The sequence below is a fragment of the Myodes glareolus genome, chromosome 7, assembly GCF_982192425.1.
Source record: "Myodes glareolus chromosome 7, mMyoGla1.1, whole genome shotgun sequence".
NCBI lineage: Eukaryota > Metazoa > Chordata > Mammalia > Rodentia > Cricetidae > Myodes > Myodes glareolus.
In genome coordinates, this window is record NC_142032.1 from 46,210,173 (window position 1) to 46,228,524 (window position 18,352).

The 18,352-nt window shown below is 43.2% G+C and overlaps 2 long non-coding RNA genes across 3 annotated transcripts in view; one reads left to right on the forward strand and one right to left on the reverse strand.

The window, feature by feature from the left end:
• Positions 1-1,895: 1,895 nt before the first annotated feature.
• Positions 1,896-4,643, reverse strand: LOC146893597 (uncharacterized). The gene is made up of 2 exons (XR_015003229.2): positions 4,505-4,643; positions 1,896-2,204 (listed from the first exon to the last, which is right to left on the reverse strand). It is a non-coding gene; the product is annotated as an uncharacterized LOC146893597 (long non-coding RNA).
• Positions 4,644-4,772: 129 nt separating this feature from the next.
• LOC125397467 (uncharacterized) overlaps positions 4,773-18,352 on the forward strand; it is an 82,567-nt gene continuing 68,987 nt past the window's right edge. Inside the window, exon 1 of one of the 2 annotated variants that reach the window (XR_015003228.2) lies at positions 4,773-5,089. This is a non-coding gene — a long non-coding RNA (uncharacterized LOC125397467). The remainder of the gene's footprint in view (positions 5,090-18,352) is intronic. The other variant, XR_015003226.2, reaches the window with a different exon arrangement.

The following is an 18,352-nucleotide window of genomic DNA, read 5'->3' on the forward strand; positions in this document are numbered from 1 at the left end:
TTGTCATGGAGGTGACCATTTTATTTCTCCTCTTTGTGATGACGAGGTGGCTGCTTTTCTGTCTTGCATGCACATGTTTAGACTGCCTAATGAGCGCAGAGCGTAATGCGTGGTTTCTTAGTATTGCAAACAGCGTCAGGTAGTACAGGCAGAATGCCGTCTCAGCCTATGGATTTTATAAAATATCAAAAGTTTAGTGTACAGTACAATTCATTTTCTACTAACGGTTTGACTAGGATCCTATGGTAGAGTGGGGGAATTTAAAACTCTGAGAAGTTTCTAGAATTATCTTTACTATTTGAAAGCTTTTGGAGAAAGCCAGTTGTCTGGCCATGGTAGACTTTGGCGCACAGATCATAGAAATAACCAGAGCATAAAATGTGACCTTTGTATGCCACGAGAGATGAGCTGATGCCAGTCTGCTGATCACATGGAGGGAGGTAGGAGGAGATGCTGGGATGCAACAGCTCTGGGACTTTGGGAGGAGAACCCACTGGCCTGCCACTGAAGGTTAGGAACATGGCAACAGGGGAGACTTAGGGGCCCCCACGAGCCTTGCTGAAAGACTCACTCGTGTTCTGTGGCATTTTCTTTTTTCTTTCTTTTCTTTTTTTTGTTTTAAATTTATTTTCGAGACAGGGTTTCTCTGTAGTTTTTGGGGCCTGTCTTGGAACTAGCTCTTGTAGACCAGGCTGGCCTCGAACTCACAGAGATTCGCCTGCCTCTGCCTCCCAAGTGCTGGGATTAAAGGCATGTGCCACCACTGCCTGGCTTGTGGCATTTTCTAAACTGCTTCTGAAGTTTATTTTTCTTTCCTCTCAAAGTTCTTTATGACACATGACATGTCCTGCTGTCATCACAGTGGGGAGAAACCTTTGTGTATTCCATTTAAACAACATTAAATGAGTCTTTTCCATCAAGTGCTATAAAATCTGTGACAATGACAAGAAATTAAAATATTTTCATGTCCCCCACCTCTGCAGATTTTATGCAAATGTTTTATTTGCCCACTGCAACCCAGCAAAACCTTTGTTTACACAAAAGCCCAGCTATATTCTCAGCTTAAAGTGGCTGGCCCCTCCTCTTCCACTTCCTGTATACCCACCCATTCTTTACAGACTGGCCAACTGAATAAGGCTGAATGAGGTTCAACTCTAGTCAATGAGGAAAAGACACAGTCACTGCCTGAGTTTAAATCATACCAGGCTGGAGAAATGGTTCAACCCATTAGAGCACTGACTGCTCTTCTAGAGGATCTGGGTTCAATTTTCAGCACCCACATGGCAGCTCATATACATGCAGGGAAGACACCAATGCACATAAAATAAAAATACATCTTTAGGAAAGAGTTACAAGCTAAAGACCAAGGGCACATTCTCTGTGTGCTTGCGCTTTGCACACACCCTCTTGGTAGCTGTTACCTTATGCTTGATCCAGCTACTTCAGTTGCAGCGGTGGTCTCTGTCTTTGTGACCCCAAACTTTTTAACACCTGTATACCCTACACACTGGGTTGTCTCCAATACTGTGGCTCTGTTCTTTGCACAAGAAAGAATTGAGATCTGTTCCCAACTCCTCATTCCCCTGCTAGATTCCTGTCTGTAGGAGGAGAGGCTGCTTGTTCATCCCGGCTGCCCAGAACCAAAATAACCACACAGAAACTATATTAATTAAAACACTGCTTGGCCCATTAGCTCTAGCTTCTTATTGGCTAACTTTTACATCTTAAGTTAACCCATCTCTATTAATCTGTCTACCACCACGAGGTTGTGGCCTACCAGCAAAGTTTTAGCACATCTATCTCCTGCCGTGGCTTCATGGTGTTCCCCCGACTCTGCCCTTCTTCCTCCCAGAATTCAGTCTAGTCCTCCCCACCTACCTAAGTTCTGCCCTATCAACAGGCCAAAGCAGGTTCTTTATTCATTAATGGTAATCATAGCACACAGAGGGCACTCCCACACCTGTTCTCTGGGAGACATACCCAACATCTTGTCATGGTCGTGGCCCCTGGGTCTGGACGACTTGGCATGTTCCTGGGTGAGCTCTCTGAGGGAGTGATTCTTCTTCCCCTCTTTAGTGCTGAAATAGCCACTGAAACCATAAAAACAGACAAGCCCCACTGACGGATACCATGGCCACTTCTGCCACAGGCGTTGCAGGATCTGGCCTCTTACCACTGGGATTAATAGTTGTCGTATCTTGTTCCTGGGGGAAAAAAAATAAAATGAAGTTTCTCACATTTGATCGGAGTGAACATAATTAAAAAGAGCCATGCTACTCAGCTGCTAAGAAATCAATCACTTTAATTGGAAAGGAGATTCCTTAGTTCTCTTATTGGGCTCCTGGTAATTTAAAACTGGGATCCCTGACAGTTTGTGATAAATTGTCTCCTTTTGGGCAGAACAGGTAAGAAATTCTAATTATCCCTGGATTATTCCAGAGTGGATAGAAAGTCTAGATCAAAGAGATGTTGGAGAGGGAGGGGGGCCGACAGTGGGCAAAGATTTGCTGCAAACATTTTAAAGCTAAAGGACACATTAATTTGATGTGGATTCAAAATCCCAGAGATAAAAATCAGATATCCTAAGAATATAGGGAACTAAGCATATTAGAGAAAGTTTACCCACAGAGAGGTTCTCTAGGCTAACAGAAATTAGCCCTGTTTGTTAACTAGTCTCGGACCTGACGTGGGGAAGAATATGAAATTTATAGATGGGTGAAATGGGTCGCTGACAAAAGGTGCTTGCCACCCTGCCTGGCAGACTCATGATGCCCGGGTCCCAGACTTCCCTGATGTCAGCTTACTACTTGGCCCTTTGGGACAAGCAAGTTATTTATAGAGACATACTTTTAAGAATAAATTTCCTTTTCTTCACTGAATAAGTGACAGGTTCCACAGAAAGAAAATAAAATCTAAGGAGGCAAAGTGATATACTGTCAGTGTTTACCTCCTTCCCGTTACAACACTCACGAATGTAAGCTGAGGTGTGTAATAGTACATTGGAAGCCTGTACCAGCAATTAGGAGATTTCTATTGCATAGGCCCTGAAAATAAAGTCAAGAGGGCAATGAAGCCTGTGTGTTCTTACTTAGCTTGGGAAGGTAGCCCCGTCTCATTTTCAATGCGGTGGAGGATGGGACTCTGGGAAGGGCCTGTGTCATGAGGACTGCTATCCCATCAGCGGTGGCCCACGTCTGGATTGACTGCATGGACCACCTTCTCCAGGGCCTGCCTCTCACATTGTTTCCACACGAGGTGAGTAGGTTTCTTCTCCACACGTCTGCTTCCCCACAGGCGTAGAAACAATGGCGCTGAAGTGACCACAGACTACAAACTCTGAAACGAAGGGCCCCAAGCACCAGAAGCCAGAAGACCCTTCCTCTAAGATGTGCTGTCCCAGTGATGAACTACTCCGGGCAAGTGTGCTTTTGTTGAACCAGGAAAAGGATTCTCTGCTCGAGATTGAGGATTCGACTTTCCTTTTATCTAGTCAAGCTTATTAGGTTTCACTATTTTTAGAAGTGCAGCCCTCCAGCAATATGGGGCTCTAATCTAATAGCCAGATCATGAGTCACGCAGCCTTCCTTGGCTTTGAAATTGTCATATAATAACCAAAAGTTAAAGTCAATGCCAATAACAGTTGCTCAGTGGAATTGTCCCCATGAGGATAAGACCTTGGCCTCCATAGAGCCAGGTAAAAGGTTGAAGGCATTGTAAATGCCTGAGAAATGAGGCTCAGTTCAAGTACAAGAAATGTAAAGGTAAGGCTGGGGATATAACTCAGTGGATATGGTGCTATGCGCAAGGTTCTGGGTTCGATTCCCAGCGCCACATAAACCTATGTGAGGGAGAGACAAGAGAAACCAAAGTTCTGTGTCATCCTCAGCTATGTAGTGAGTTTGAGCCAGCCTGTACTACATGAGACACTCAAAAGAAAGTTATAGTTGATCAGGAATGGGAACTGTTTTGTCCAGAAGTATAAAAGGCAGCCAGAGGAGGAATCATTCTTTTCTGCTGCTGCTTCTTTGAATGAAAACCATAGTTTCTTGAGGCTGCAAGTCTTTGACGGAAGCAGAAATTTTCAGGAGTTATTGGGAAGTGAAATGTGACCCAAGGATAGTTGGTGACACCCCAAATAACAAACCTGCTCTAAAATGTGCTGGGGAGAAGTGCTTTTGCATTTGGGATACATTTCAATCTAGAGCAAATTACATTTTTAAGAAAGTGGGTTCAAATAAAAGCTTCAGCTCTTACCCATTCAACACCACCTCCTCTCAGTTTCCCTAGCAGCCCCTCAAGGCATGAACAAGGTTCTTGTGGGTATAGTCAGTTGTGAGAGCAAGGTCCAGGTTTTAAACCAGTTAAGATTTTGTTACTTATAATAAATAGAATATTGAATGCAAACCGGATAAAACATTAAGCTATAAAATAAATAAATAAATGTATTAGTTAAGGAAACTGGAAAGGCTGCAGGCAAGGACACCAGCCTTCCCTGGGAGCCTACCTTCCTAACTTGCACTGGTTGCGTTCATAACTTGCTTCCGGATCCCCACATGGCAGCAGCAGTTTGGACATTGTCATTGTCTGAAGGCTGCTCGAGTGAGGACATGGCCACCTTGGCCTTTCCTGATGTACGTTCCGACTGGGCTGTCTTAGCTGGGTCGCACCCTGAGGCCAATTGGCTACATCAAGTCTAGCTTCTGTTTAGCTGAAAAGCAAGGCCAACCTCAGCTGTGGTAGTTTGGGTAAAAATGGCCCCCATAGGGAGGGGCACTGTTTGGAGGTGTGGCCTTGTTGGAGTAGGTGTAGCTTTGCTGGAGAAAGTGTGTCGCCAGGGGAGCCAGGGGATGGGTTCTGAGGTCTCGGAAGCTCAAGCCTGGCAAGTGTGTCGCTTTTACTTCCTGCTGCCTGTGGATTCAGATGTAGACCCCTCAGCTCCTTCTCCAGCATGATGTCTGTCTGCACACTGCCAGCTTCCGGCTGTGATGATAATGGATAAAACCTCGGAACTGTAAGCCAGCCCCAGTTGAATGTTTTCCTGTAAGCATTGCCATGGTCATGATGTCTCTTCACGGCAGTAAAACCCAAAGTAAGACAATAACTAAGCCTTATGAAAACCTGGTAGTTTGTCAAAGTGTTCTGCTTTTGAGACAGATGTGGTGGTTCATAGCTTTAATCATAGCACTCCAGAGATTGTGGCAGAAAGATGTCAAGTTGGTTGCCAGCCTAGAATACATAGTGAGATCGATCTCTGTCTCAAGCAAAACCAACAAATTCTGACTTTTAAACATGTAGTTACTACATTTTATTTGATAAATAATACTGATTAAAAATACCTATGTGCCTACTTAAAAAAAGATTTATTATTAGTAGACTTAGAGACCAGTTCTCAAGGCTACATCCAGGGTTCGAAGAAAAGCTCCACAGCATAGTGAAACTGAACTTAATGTTTTTCTATCTGAGGTGTACAGAATAAAATCACACATGTGTTGTTTGGGTCATGTTCTTTATTTTTCTGTCCTCTAATTTTCTTCTAAGTTCTAATTCTTTCTAGTTCTCCTTTGTTCCAATTCTCTCCTGCTTCTTTGTTCACTTGGCTTAAATATAATTTTTACAGGAGGCTTGAGGCAATAAGAAAAAAGTTACAAGAGTTATATTTTATTGGTTGTAGCACATTCCTTGGGAAGTGATAAGGAGCTGAGCCATTTACTATGCAAAGCATAGGCAAGGACATGGTGCTTGCCACTTTTCCTGGGCAATCTCATGGAAAACACTCCAATTCTAAAAATATATTCTCTTACCCTGTTTGTGTTGCGTCAGAACACAAAAAATGGGGTGGAGGAGACACCTTGTAACTTTGACTGAAAGGCCAGACTATCCTTATAGCCCTAGCTAATTGCGAAACTTTACCCACAGTAACTGAACATAAGACTGTTTTCTCTGGATTTGGTTAACTGATTAATTTTTATTTGGAAAAACTTAACAATAAACAGTTAGCTTGAGTTTGGTATCATAAACGGAGATCAGAAGAAGTTTATATAGAGTGTTAATTGCTAAGGAATTTAGTAGGGAGTGGTCGCTGGCCTGTGCTGTCAACCAAGTTTAGTTAGAAAAATTGGCATGACATTTTAGGATGCTTTGTGTTAATAACCTTGGTTAGACATCTGTGACTCTGATCTTGTGTATAACTGTGGAGTTTTTAACTTATGATCAATTTACAGAAACATTTAGTCTAATTTAAACTTGCCCTGAGATGAAAATGAGCTAATTGTTGTGTAGTTTGAGTAGAAGGAACAAAGCAGGCTTTTGAGTGTTCCAGTCCTCATGGAATGATAGATCTAGGTATGAAGCATATCCTAGAATATTTTCTATATATTAAAATTATACAATTTAATGAGAAGTCATCTTCCTGACCATCCATGGGTATATGTGCCCATAAGACTGAGATGCAATCATGAGATTACATATACATATGTAATTACATATGAAATTACATACTACAGTGCAGGTGTTGGAAGACACCATAGCTGATGTGGGGTGTCCTTTTGTACTCTGTGAATATGTGTCGTGGTTATTGGCTGATGAATAAAGCTTCTTTGACTTATGTCAAGGCAGGATAGAGTCAGGCAGGAAATTCAAGCAGAGAGACATGAAAAGAAGGGCATGGCGGGAAAGGCACCCGCAGCCTCCGAAGGAGCAAGAAGCCAGAGCATAGGTAAGTCACGGGCCATGTAGTAATACACAGATTAATAGAAATAGGTTGATTTAAATGTAAGAACTAGCTAGTAATAAGCCTGAGATATTGGTCAAACATTTATAATTAATATTAAGCCTCTGAGTGTTTAATTTAAAAGCAACTACAGGACTGGGAGGGACAAATAGCCTCCATTTACACATAGCTGCTTTAGCAAATATGAAATTACAGACAGGAGCTACAGTTTCCAGAGTCAGTGGTCCCATAGGCCCTTCCTGGTTGGGATTCTCCTCCATCAGAGAATCATTTCTCTGGTGGTTTGACATTTGAACGCTAGTTGACACCTGCTGTATATTACTATGGCCTCTGACACTTTATTTTTTATGTGTATGCAAGTTTGCTTATATGTATATCTGTGCACTTGTACATGTACAGAGGTCAGAACTGGGCATCAGATCCCCTGGAGCCAGCACCCTACATAGCTACTTTAAGTCCGCAGATTATCATTTTTATTTGCATTTCTTTGAAAACTATAGCACAATTTTTTTTTTTTGCATTAAGGATTGGGGCCAGGCATGGTGGTGCTCACCTTTAATCCTGACACTCAGGGGTAGAGGCAGCCTGCTTTACATAAGACCAGCCAATTCTACATAGTGTAAACATGACTGGGGAAAAAATACTAACCAAAACAAAGTCTGATTTATTTATATACATCTATTCCTCTGTGCTTTACTTTAAATTTGGACAGTGACTACTGCCTGAGGAGGGTGAATGGAAGTAGAGAAATCTGTAGACCTTTAACACCAGCCAAAGACTCGCTGGATCTCAGCGCAATATACTACGCTCTTCATATTGTCTCATGGTCTCCCACTGTCAATCTTTCTTAGTGACATTCAGCAAATGTGGACTGAATGTAGATCACAGTATTGATAGTCATGGGAAAATGATGCACATTTATGCTTAATTAATAGGTGGTAGCATTTCCTCAGTGGGGATATGCTAACAGGGGTTTTTGTCCCACCCGGTTCCACAGCCATACAGTCCCAAAGAAATACACAGAGGCCTATGTTAATTATAAACTGGTTGGCCTATTATTAGATTAGGCTTTCTTATTAACTAATTCTTACATCTTACATTAACCCGTAATTATTCTCTCTGTTAGCCATGTAGCTTGGTACCTTTATCAGTGAGGCATTCTCATCTTGCTTCCTCTGCATCTGGGTGACGACTGCAGACTGAGCCTTTCCTCTTTCAAGAATTCTGCAATAGTTGCCCCACTGTGGAGGCCCAGAAATGTGAGCCTGTTTCCATGTTGACCAAAGGTCGGAGAGTTGGAATTTACTTTTAGTTCCTTCAAGATTATTGTGGTTCTACCTCAAACAATGTCCCACCTAGATGCAGATCAGAGAGTTTTGCTCTCTCAAGATTATTATCAACAGATGTGGCTAATAGCCAACCCTTGTGCTCCAGGAATAGAGAAGATCTGTTCCTACCTCAAACAAGAGTCTAAGGATCCAGCTAAGTTCCAACTCCCTTTATGGAGATAACTTGGGATTCTACCCAGGGAGTGATTTGCCTATAGAACGTTTTAGCCTAGGGTGTGAGTGTGACTTGTTTTGTCCCAACAACAGAATGTTTAACTATGAATGTAGCCTGCGATCTTCAGTTGGTATGTTTATTTCCTTGTATCATGTTAATGCAGTCTTTTCTCTTACTCCTACCTTTTCAGGCTAGGGGTATTTTAAGCAGTCAGAAATTAAACATGGGTGAATTTTCAGAACTCACTGGAATTCTCTCCCGATACTATTTTATATGTTTCTCCATGTTATTATTTTTATTTGCATCTTCATATTCTTTACTATATTCCTAAATCCCCATGCCTCTACCCTGGCAAGAGGCATTTTTATTGAGGCTGGTCCCCGACACTCCACCTATACTTCCTGCCTGGCTATTGGCCAGTCAGCATTTTATTAAGCCAGTACAAGTCACAAATCTTTACAGGTTACAAGACCATTGTCCCACAGCAGGGATATAACTCAGTGGTAGAGCACTTACATAACAGATATAAGGTGTTTGTTTTAATCCCTACCACTATTAAAACAAAAAAGATCTACCATAGCAAATCAGCCAGTGCCTCCCTGGATTGCCCTGTGCTTCTGGGTTATTGCTTCTCTAGAGATTTGTGGAATTGAGTGAATATCTAACTGAGGTGTTCAGGGTGAAGAAATCTCAGCCTGGAGCCATGTTCATTCCACTGTAGAATGGTCTCCTGGCTGTGTTTGATTGGAATGACTTAATACTTATTATTAAATAAATGATTTCATTAAGAGGCTGTGGTGGGAAGCACAGTCACTTTGATGCCTGTCTTGAAGGTGGAAGAAATTTGGGCCCCCAGAGTGGAACCAATTGTCTAAAACAATTCTCCCTCTGTTTCTCTCTCTTTCTCTGCCTTTCTCTCTATTAGTAGTTTCAATATCGTATGCCATTGAACTTATTAACACTACAAATAAAAATGTATGTGGTGGTTTGAATAAAAATGGTCCCCATAGGCTCATGTGTTTGAATTCTTAGTCACTAGGGAGTAGCACTATTGAGTAAGATTAGAAGACGTGGCCTTGTTGGAGAAAATGTGTCCTGGGGGTGGACTTTGAGGTTTCAAAACCCCATGCCGGGTCCAGTCTTTCTCTCTCTTGACCTGTGGATCAGGATGTAGCTCTCAGCTACCGCTCCAGCGCCATGTGTGCCAGCATGCCCTGCACAATGATGAGAATGGGCTGAACCTCTGCAAGGATAAGCAAGCTCTCTATTAAAGGCTTTCTTTTGTAAGAGTTGTCCTGGTCCTGATGTCTCTTTGTGGCAACAGAACAGTGACTAAGACATTGTGCAAAGAGTACTTGTGGTCAGATTTAAGTCATAAATGAAGAATGCCCAAGACTGGAGAGATGGGTCATCCGTTAAGAGTGCTTACTGCTCCTTCAGAAAACCTGAGTTCGAGACTAGCCCCCACATCTGTGGCTCACAACTACCTGCAAATCCTCCTCATGGGAATCTGACATCTCTGACTTCCATGAGCATTGCATTTACGTGTACACACAGAGACACACATGCATATACATAAACAAAAATAAATCTTAAAAATATGGGCTTTTTCAAATGTAGATAATCTGAAATTTCCTTAAAGTATCTGGTCAGAACAGCTGTCTCTGAATACTGCCTTACTTTGGAAGGTATAGCCAGACATTTGAATGAAAATTAAGAATTTTTCAAAATAAGTCAGATTTAGATGCTATTCTGTATTTAAACTAGAGCATCTTTTGAAAGATCCCCGGAGTTGGGAGACTCTCATTCAAGTCTCGGGATAACATGACACCCCCCCCCCCCAGGAACTCACGAAAGACTGTCCTTGCTGTAATCACACAAGGTTTTTTGACAGAAACCAGCATGCTGGGTCAAAGACTCATATCCCATGCAGGGGTAGAGGAGTTCGACCCTGGGTAGCTGGGAGAAGGGTTATTTAAGGGAAGAAACCACAATCCAAAGTGGGTAGGGAGGGTGTCATTGGAAGATTCCAAAAATACCAGTGATAATCACAAGGGGGTAACTCCCCATTTCTCAAGATTGTTCTCAAGATTATAATCTAACTGTGTGGTCAGCCAGTTCCTGGAACAAAGTCACTGAACCGGCTAACCTAGATTTTTGGCTCTACTCTTCCTGCTAAGGGTTTGCATTTATCCTGGTCTTTCACTTTAAGTCCAATGCCTTAAACATGCAACCATCAAATCCCTTTAAACTAAAACAATTTTAATATAACTTTATTTTCTAGAAACAATAGTGAAAGAAGACATTTTGTAAAATGTGGTTCAGATGATAAAATATAAATGTATTGTTGACTTCCACCTGTAGGGTAAAAGGACCAGCCAAAGAAACACACCCTGATCCTCAAACCAGAGCCAAAAAGTTAAAAATAATCAGAGAAAGAAACATACTTTGACCCTGAAACCAGAGACAAGGAAACACACTCTGTCCCTGACCAAGTCAGCAACCAACCAGTCCCTGAGAAGGGAAATTAACGAATCCCTGAGCATGAAACCAGCCGAAATCTGAGCTTTCCAAGCTCAGGGATTGAAATCCGACCAATTTCCACCCTGAAAATCTCCACTCTGGAAAAACTCCACCCCTAAGAAGCCCTATTAAGGTCCTGTACCTGTTCAGTTGGGAGTTGCCCTTTTCCACCCTAGCAGAGGCAGCCACTCTCCTGGACCCTCCTCCCCCTTTACTTGAGTAAAGAGCGTTGTTCCGTGCTCTCTGCTTCAGGCTTCTGCCTTGGTTTTCCTCGATGCTGGAAACCTGTAGTCTAAAGGAAACCCTTTCTTCTCCAAGTTGCCTTTGGTTGTGGTGTTTATCACCACAACAGAAATTAAGCTAGACCGAGAGGATTTTAAGGCTTAGAGTCAGATGTGTCTTGAGAACCAGAGAGATGTCTCAGTTAGTAAAAGGTGCTTACTGTCATGTATGGTGAATGGCCTGAGCTTGGTCCAAGGCCCTACTTGTTGGATGGAGGAAACCAACATCTGTAAGTTATCCTCTGACCTCCACATGCACACCACAGCATGTGATCTTGCTCATACATATACAATTAATATAACAATAATAATAGTAATAGTAATAAAACTGAAAAACTTTAAACATGAATAGGTAGATCCATGGGTTGATGTTCTGGTTTCTCATCACGGGTTTGTAGATCTAGGATTATTATATAATCACATCTAATGGCTGTCCTGACTTACATTCGTATTGATTGCCTGGAAACAGTCTCTGTATTTCACAATAATACCTCCATAAGAAACGGTGCAGTGTTACAATTATGTGCTTGCAAAAGAGTAACATTATTTGGCAGACCAGGCACATTCTCTTTTTATTTTTATCTTAAATTAGCACATGCAATATTGATGCTGCCACGGTGAGGTTATCCAGTATTGAAAGAATGGATCATTTTTCTATGTTGGCTTAAAGACTAAAAAGGCAGGAGAAACAAGACCTAGGTACACAGCCAAGTTTCTGTGAAAGCAGAGGTGTACACAGCAAAGCACAAAGAACAGACTCCCCAGAGAGGGGACCCAAGAGTGCGTCCAAGTCTGTCTGGCAGAGACAAGACTTTCATGTTTGGAGGTGGAATGAGTTCGCCTTTTCTCCTGCCATTGCAGGGGGTTGGATAATCTAGACAAAGAAAGGGAAACTGATCAGTATGCATATGGATTGGGCAATCCATACGTCCCTACCCATCTCTCTGTTTGCACAATCCCCTCCTCTACAAGCTCTTTCTGCCACATCTACATAATAGGGAAACAACCTGTTATGGCTTGAATATGAGATGTCCCCCTCAGGCCAGTTTCACTTGGTGTTGAAGAAGCTAGAAGGCCCTAGAATGGCGAGACAGCCAGGAAGTCAGAACAGCCACCCACTGGCTGGAGGAGCAAGCCAGGAGGTAACATAGCTTCACAACAGCCGGTGTCACTGCCTGCTCCCCAAAGAGACCACCTTGAAGACAGAGAAACACCCTGGCTTCTCTTTTCCTCTTGACTTCCAGCCTCTTGATGGTGCTTTTGATTGGCTGACCCCCAGCTGGCAATGAGTATTGATGGAGTTTACAGAGGGAGCCCCACCAAGAGAAGGCAGGGGGAGGGGCATTCTGGGCTCCTATATCCCCTAGTATCCCACTAGCTAGACAATATTCCTTTCTAACAGTACACCCTGACCTCCTGGAGATTTCCCTTTCTTCCTCACACCTCCTGTGCACCCAGGCCTTGTGCAGGTCAAGTTCTTGGTACATCAGACCACAAAAACCCATTCACGATGTTGGGTTTTCTCAAACAATTCCCTAGTCCACACCCTTTTCGTTAGCTACATGCTGTTTCTCAAAAAGCTGGCATGTTAGTTGGCTTTCTTGTCAATTTTATCAAAATTGAGAGGGTACCCTAACAGAGGAATCCTATGTTTTAGCTCATGGGTGAGTGGCCTTCCCGGGATGCTTGAGCAAGGGCAGGAGCAGGTGATAGAGGAGTTTGTTCGCCTACCCGAGGAAGCAGGGAAAGGAGACAGGGATGAAGGCCGGGTAGGACCTTTCAGGACATGCTCCCGTGATGATTAATCCTAACGGTAAACTTGACTGCATTTAGACTCATTGTGCGACACGTTGGGTGACGATGAGTATGTTTTAAGAAAAACTTCAGCTACGGAGGGGAGACTTCACCCTGAAGGTGGGCAACATTATCCATGTGCTGGAGTCCTGAACTGAATAGAAAGGGAGAGTGAGCTTCCTGATTGTGGATACAGTGTGTGACCAGTCACTCTTTCTGCCGTGAGTTCTCCACGACAACGGACTGTCTCATCAGACTGTGAGCCAAAACCAACTATATATTCCCAGTGGTTCCCTTACTCTTGCTAGGACCGAGGTCCTAAAATTCCCACAACTTTCCCAAAGGGCTCCAAACAGCTAGGGACCAAGATTCAACACACCAGCCTGTGGGAGACATTTCACATGCATATCATAACGAAAGGCGACTAACTTTCTTGAAAAGCAATAAGGAATTGACTTGTCCTTAAGAAAGATGCTATTCTTGAAGGGGAGGGGAGGACTTTTACTGGGAGGGAGAGGTCAAAGGACAGAAGCCAGGTTAGCAAGAGAGAAGCACCTCTCAGCAGTGTGTGACAAGGGACAGCTCACAAGAAAAGGAAGGAAGGAGGATGAAGAACAAGGGATGGCAAAGCCTAAAGGCATTTATGTTAGGCTGAACAGAGAGACAGAAAGGGTAACTGAATCATATGGGAGGCAAAAGGAAGAAGGTGGGAACTCAGGATCTGTTTGTGTACAATCCTCCCAGCTGTGGAGACCATAAAAGAGTGTTTCTTTTCCCTTTCATAGGGCAGACATCTTCCACATGGGAACTGTAGCCTTCTCTTTTGAGGAAGAAGGGGGGAGATGGGATGACATTTATTTTTGTTTGATACTTTTCAAGTGCTATGGATGGATCCAAGGCCTTGCAGATGCTGGGCAAGTGCACTATGACCCAGTTGTACTCCAGTCCTAGAATGCTCTTCCTGCAGCTGCATCTTTAAAAAGCGTCCCTACAGTCCTGTCTTCAGTCTGGTGGCCTCTGTAACACTCAGTCCATTTGGAGAGGGGTCTTTGGTGATAGCTTGTCCTCTGGGTTAGAGGACATTGTGGCTGGAAACCCCAGGTTCCACATCCAGCATTTGTAAGATCGGCTTGCTGGGCCGCATACTACATTTCTGTGTATGTTTGGAGAAAATCAATTGCATGGGTCTCTTTCCTTTTTCTCCCCTAGAGATGTTACAGGCAGTAAAAGTGTCCAAATTTGTGAGAAATTGGAATAATCAAGACTTACCTGTATGGAATGCTATTAACGACAGCGATTCACGCCAGAATGCCTTTCGTCTGAGACACTCGGGGTCTGTTAACAGATTAAAAGTAGTAAAAGACACCGGCCTAGAGATTTTCATTATCTTGTGCTCTGAAGACTCAGATTTCATTGGTTTGATGGGTCTGAAAACACATTTTTATTGCTAGGGGCATAGAAGCCTCGAGCAGTGTTGTTAATAAAGCAAGGTGAGTTATACGCACTTGTCTGATGGAGGGTAAATGTACCATACTCCATTTTAAGAAAAATATAATATAAAAGTCTTACCATGGAAGAAAATCTTTATATGATCTTTTAAGAAAACTTTAAGAAAAATAAAGACGTGACACTATATTAAATTTAAAGCCAGTGACTTATAAGCAGAGAAAAGCAAAGACAGTCTGATTAAGGCTGTCGTGGTGTTCTGACAGGCTTTTATGTCTTGCCTGTTCTCCGGCCTCCTTAGCTCATAAGCTTTTAGGGCGCGCGGGAAACTCCATTCCGATGTAGTACAGAGAACACACGCACCAAGAGGTTCTCAATAAACAGGCATTAAATCCTGAGTCTGGAAGGGACCTTGAGACGCCCTCTCTCCAGTCCGCCTCCTCCTGGGAGTGCTGAGCTTTCACCAGCCCAGAAAACCAGAATTTTCCCCCTCAATCACTAAAGTCCAAAACTTCAAAACACGAGTTACTTCTCCCATTTTGTCTGGTGTTTTTCTTTCTTGGTTTTGTTTTTTAAACCAGTTAACTGTTTCAAGGCATACAGGACAGAGGGCCAGCTGGATGCACACTGCTGCACAGAGATCCCAGTACTTTTCCGTATTGTTAAACTCACAGTCTGCACCCATTTGGCAATGGCCACCTTCTTATTCCGATGGTAAGACTGTTCTTATCCTCTTGAGCGCACCATTTTGCTTTCTGTGGAGCCTACAGGACAGTTTTACATTTCACTGTTTATGCATGAGTATTCCAGTTTTATCCCATCCTCTCTAAACTGTACTATTGATTTGAATTTCCCTGGCTATGGACGGCACTGGGCACCTTTCCATTCCCTGCTTGTCTGTGTGTCTTCTCTGGAATGTTCATTTGAGTTGTTTGCCAATGTGTTTTGTAGTGTTATATTGCACAGGCTGGGCAGGGAGACTACATGTTGAACTTTTGGGACCAAGGGACTCTCCCTGCTCAGTTTTCTAAGAAACTGGGACCGTAGCACTGGCCCTGTCCAGTACAACTTTGGTTGTGGTTTTAGAGGGATTGGGTGGAGGTGGGAAAGTGGATCTGTCTGTGCAGCCCAGACTGGCCTCCAACTCTCAGTCTGCCCGAGCATCCCTAGTGCTGAAATTACAGGTGTGCCAGCAGACCCAGCTCCGTGTAGATTTATGTTGGTTTGTTTATTCTTTTGTTGAATTGTAGGCATTCTCTGCTCACTGTTCCCTCAAGGGTTGAAGCTGAGTTGTGGTAATCTCACGTACCTGCTTTTTGCTTTTGTTGCTTCTGTTTTTATTGTCGCAGTTAGCAACAAAGGCCAAAAACTTCACCCATGTTCTCTTTTAGGAATATTATGGCTTTAGGGGTGTATTTTAGCCACCCTTTGGAGATTGTTTCTCATTTCACAGTCTGGCCTCAAACGCATTATTCTCATGAGTGCAGGGGTTACTGGTGTGCCATCAGACCTGACTATAATTGACTTAATTTTTGTGTCTGGGCTAGGGAGAGGTTAGGTCTCCTTCCCCTGTGGGCTTCCACCACAGGAAGTGCTGGGTGATCTTCTCCTTTGTAAGGTTCTGCTCCTTGTCATTGGGTCATTGGGTGATATGTGTCAAGTTTAGTTTGTGATCTCTGTTCTGTCTCATTGGCCTGTCTGTCTTCAGACTAGTGCCTAACTGTTCTGATCCTTGTAGCTTTGTATTGGTTGTGTGACCATTTGTCTAAACTCATATGACTGTTTTAGCTTTGTTGTATTTTTTGAAATCGGAAAGTGTGAGGCTTCAGTTTTGAGTCCCCCAAGATCAGGGCTCGGCATTGTGATGCCTGTCTGCAGTCCCAGCAGAGATAGAGGATTTGTGAGTTTGAGGCTGTCCTGGACAACAGAGCGAGTTCCAGTTCAGCATAGGCTAAATGCATGATCCTGACTCAAAAAACCAAACAGAATTGTTTGTTTTTTTTGGGGGGGGGGCATTATCTGAGATTAAATTTAAGGATTTTCTTTTATTTTTGTGAAAAAATACCATTGAGTTTTTGGTGGGGGTTACATTGGACCTATAGATGGCTTTATATGTCCAGTTTAGCAATCTTTTCTGAGGTTCATGAATACGGGGTATTCATGTGCAAGTCTTGTGAGTCTTTGTTCAGTTAATTCTGGTATTCTGAGGTGGGTGTGGTTGCATATGTCTGTAATCCCAGCACTTGGGAGAGTGAGCAAGGAGGGTTGCCATGTGAAAGCCAACCTAGCTTGTTCCTATCTCAAAAACTGTCTATATTTAAGTATGTTTGTATAATTATATTTTTCTTGATTTCCCCATTCAGAATGTTAATTGCTAGTGTGTACATAGATGACTAACTTTGTTTCTTGAGACAGGGTTTCTGCACATAGCCGGGAGCAGCAGGAACTAGCACCGTTCCCTCCTCTGACTGCCCAGTGCTGGGTTACAGGTATGCCACAGCACCGGCGGCTGCAGTTTGTGAGTGTTAATCTTGTATCCTGCAATTTGACTGAATTTGTTGGGTTTTTTGTTTGTTATTTTGTTTGTTTCAGTGTTTTATTTTGGCAGAATTTGTATTAGTCTTAATAACATTTTTTGAGGAAGTCTTAGGCTTTTCTTCTTACAGAGACCCATCATCTGGGAACTAAGACCATTTCTCTCATCACTCTCTAGTGTGGCTGCCTTAAAGCTTTGTCAGGCCCAGCTGCTCTGTCTAGGGCTTTGACTACTGTGTTAATTGAGTGAGTACTGTGTTAACTGAGTGAGTGCTGTGTTAACTGAGTGAGTACTGTGTTAACTGAGTGAGTACTGTGTTAACTGAGTGAGTACTATGTTAACTGAGTGAGTGCTGTGTTAACTGAGTGCGTGCTGTGTAAACTGAGTGAGCACTGTGTTAACTGAGTGAGTGCTGTGTTAACTGAGTGAGTACTGTGTTAACTGAGTGAGTACTGTGTTAACTGAGTGAGTGCTGTGCTAACTGAGTGAGTGCTGCGTTGACCGAGTACTGTGCTAACTGAGTACTGCGCTGAGTACTGTGTTAGCCGAGAGTAATGTGTTAAGAGCAGTCGAGAGACTGGGTGTCCCGGACTTGCTTCTGATCTCAAGGAAAGCTTTCCATTGAGGCGCTGTTCTGTCAGTGTGGCTCCAGTGTGTGTCCGTGAGAGAATGAGCTATCTGGAGACCCTGGTCCATGCTCCTGGCCTGCAGTTCTGGCTGCAGTGCATGACTCATGGCCTTCCTGGGAAATGCTCTGAGTCAGAATACAACCTTGTGGTGCTGTGCTCTGGAACTCAATGCTTGGCTGTGCTGTAAGTGCTGTATCTGTAGGTTTGGTGAGGATCTGGTCATTGAAAGTAAGGCAGGACTTGTTCTCCATGAAACCCTGCTTCTTTTTCATGGTTGAGTCAGGGTGGTATCAAATGACCTAAAAGGCCTTGTGTCTTAGTTAGGGTTTCTATTGTGTGAAGAGACACAGAGTAGAACCTGGTCCTTCCTAAACTCAACTCCAAATGTAATCCAGGAAGCTTGTAGTCTGATGGTCCTGTTACTCTTGGGTCCCTTCAATATTTTAGAAGTTAGCTAAGTAGAAAGGAATGATCAAAGGTAGGGTAGATTAACACCAGTAAAGCTGAAGAGGGCTGCTGTGTACAGGTGGATAGATTGTGTACTGCACAAAGGGATGGGATGCCCTCCCTTTGTTATTGTTGTTGTTGCTGTTGTTGTTATTAGTTGGTTTTTCAAAACAAGATTTCTCTGTGTAACAGCTCTGGCAGTCCTGTAAATTTAGCTCTGTAGACCAGTCTGGACTCCAACTCATAGAAATTTGCCTGCCTCTGCCTCCCAAGTGCTGGGATTAAAGGTGTGTGCCACCTCCACCCAGCCCAGGAACGTTCTTCTAATGCATATCATAGACATGGAAAATTATCTCGTCTTGTAACTGTCTCACACATGGGTAGGGTAGGGAAGTCCCTTTCCACAGAAGTAATTGTTTTTCCTAGCAGTATATGGCAAGCTCTGGAGACGTTTCTACAGTCA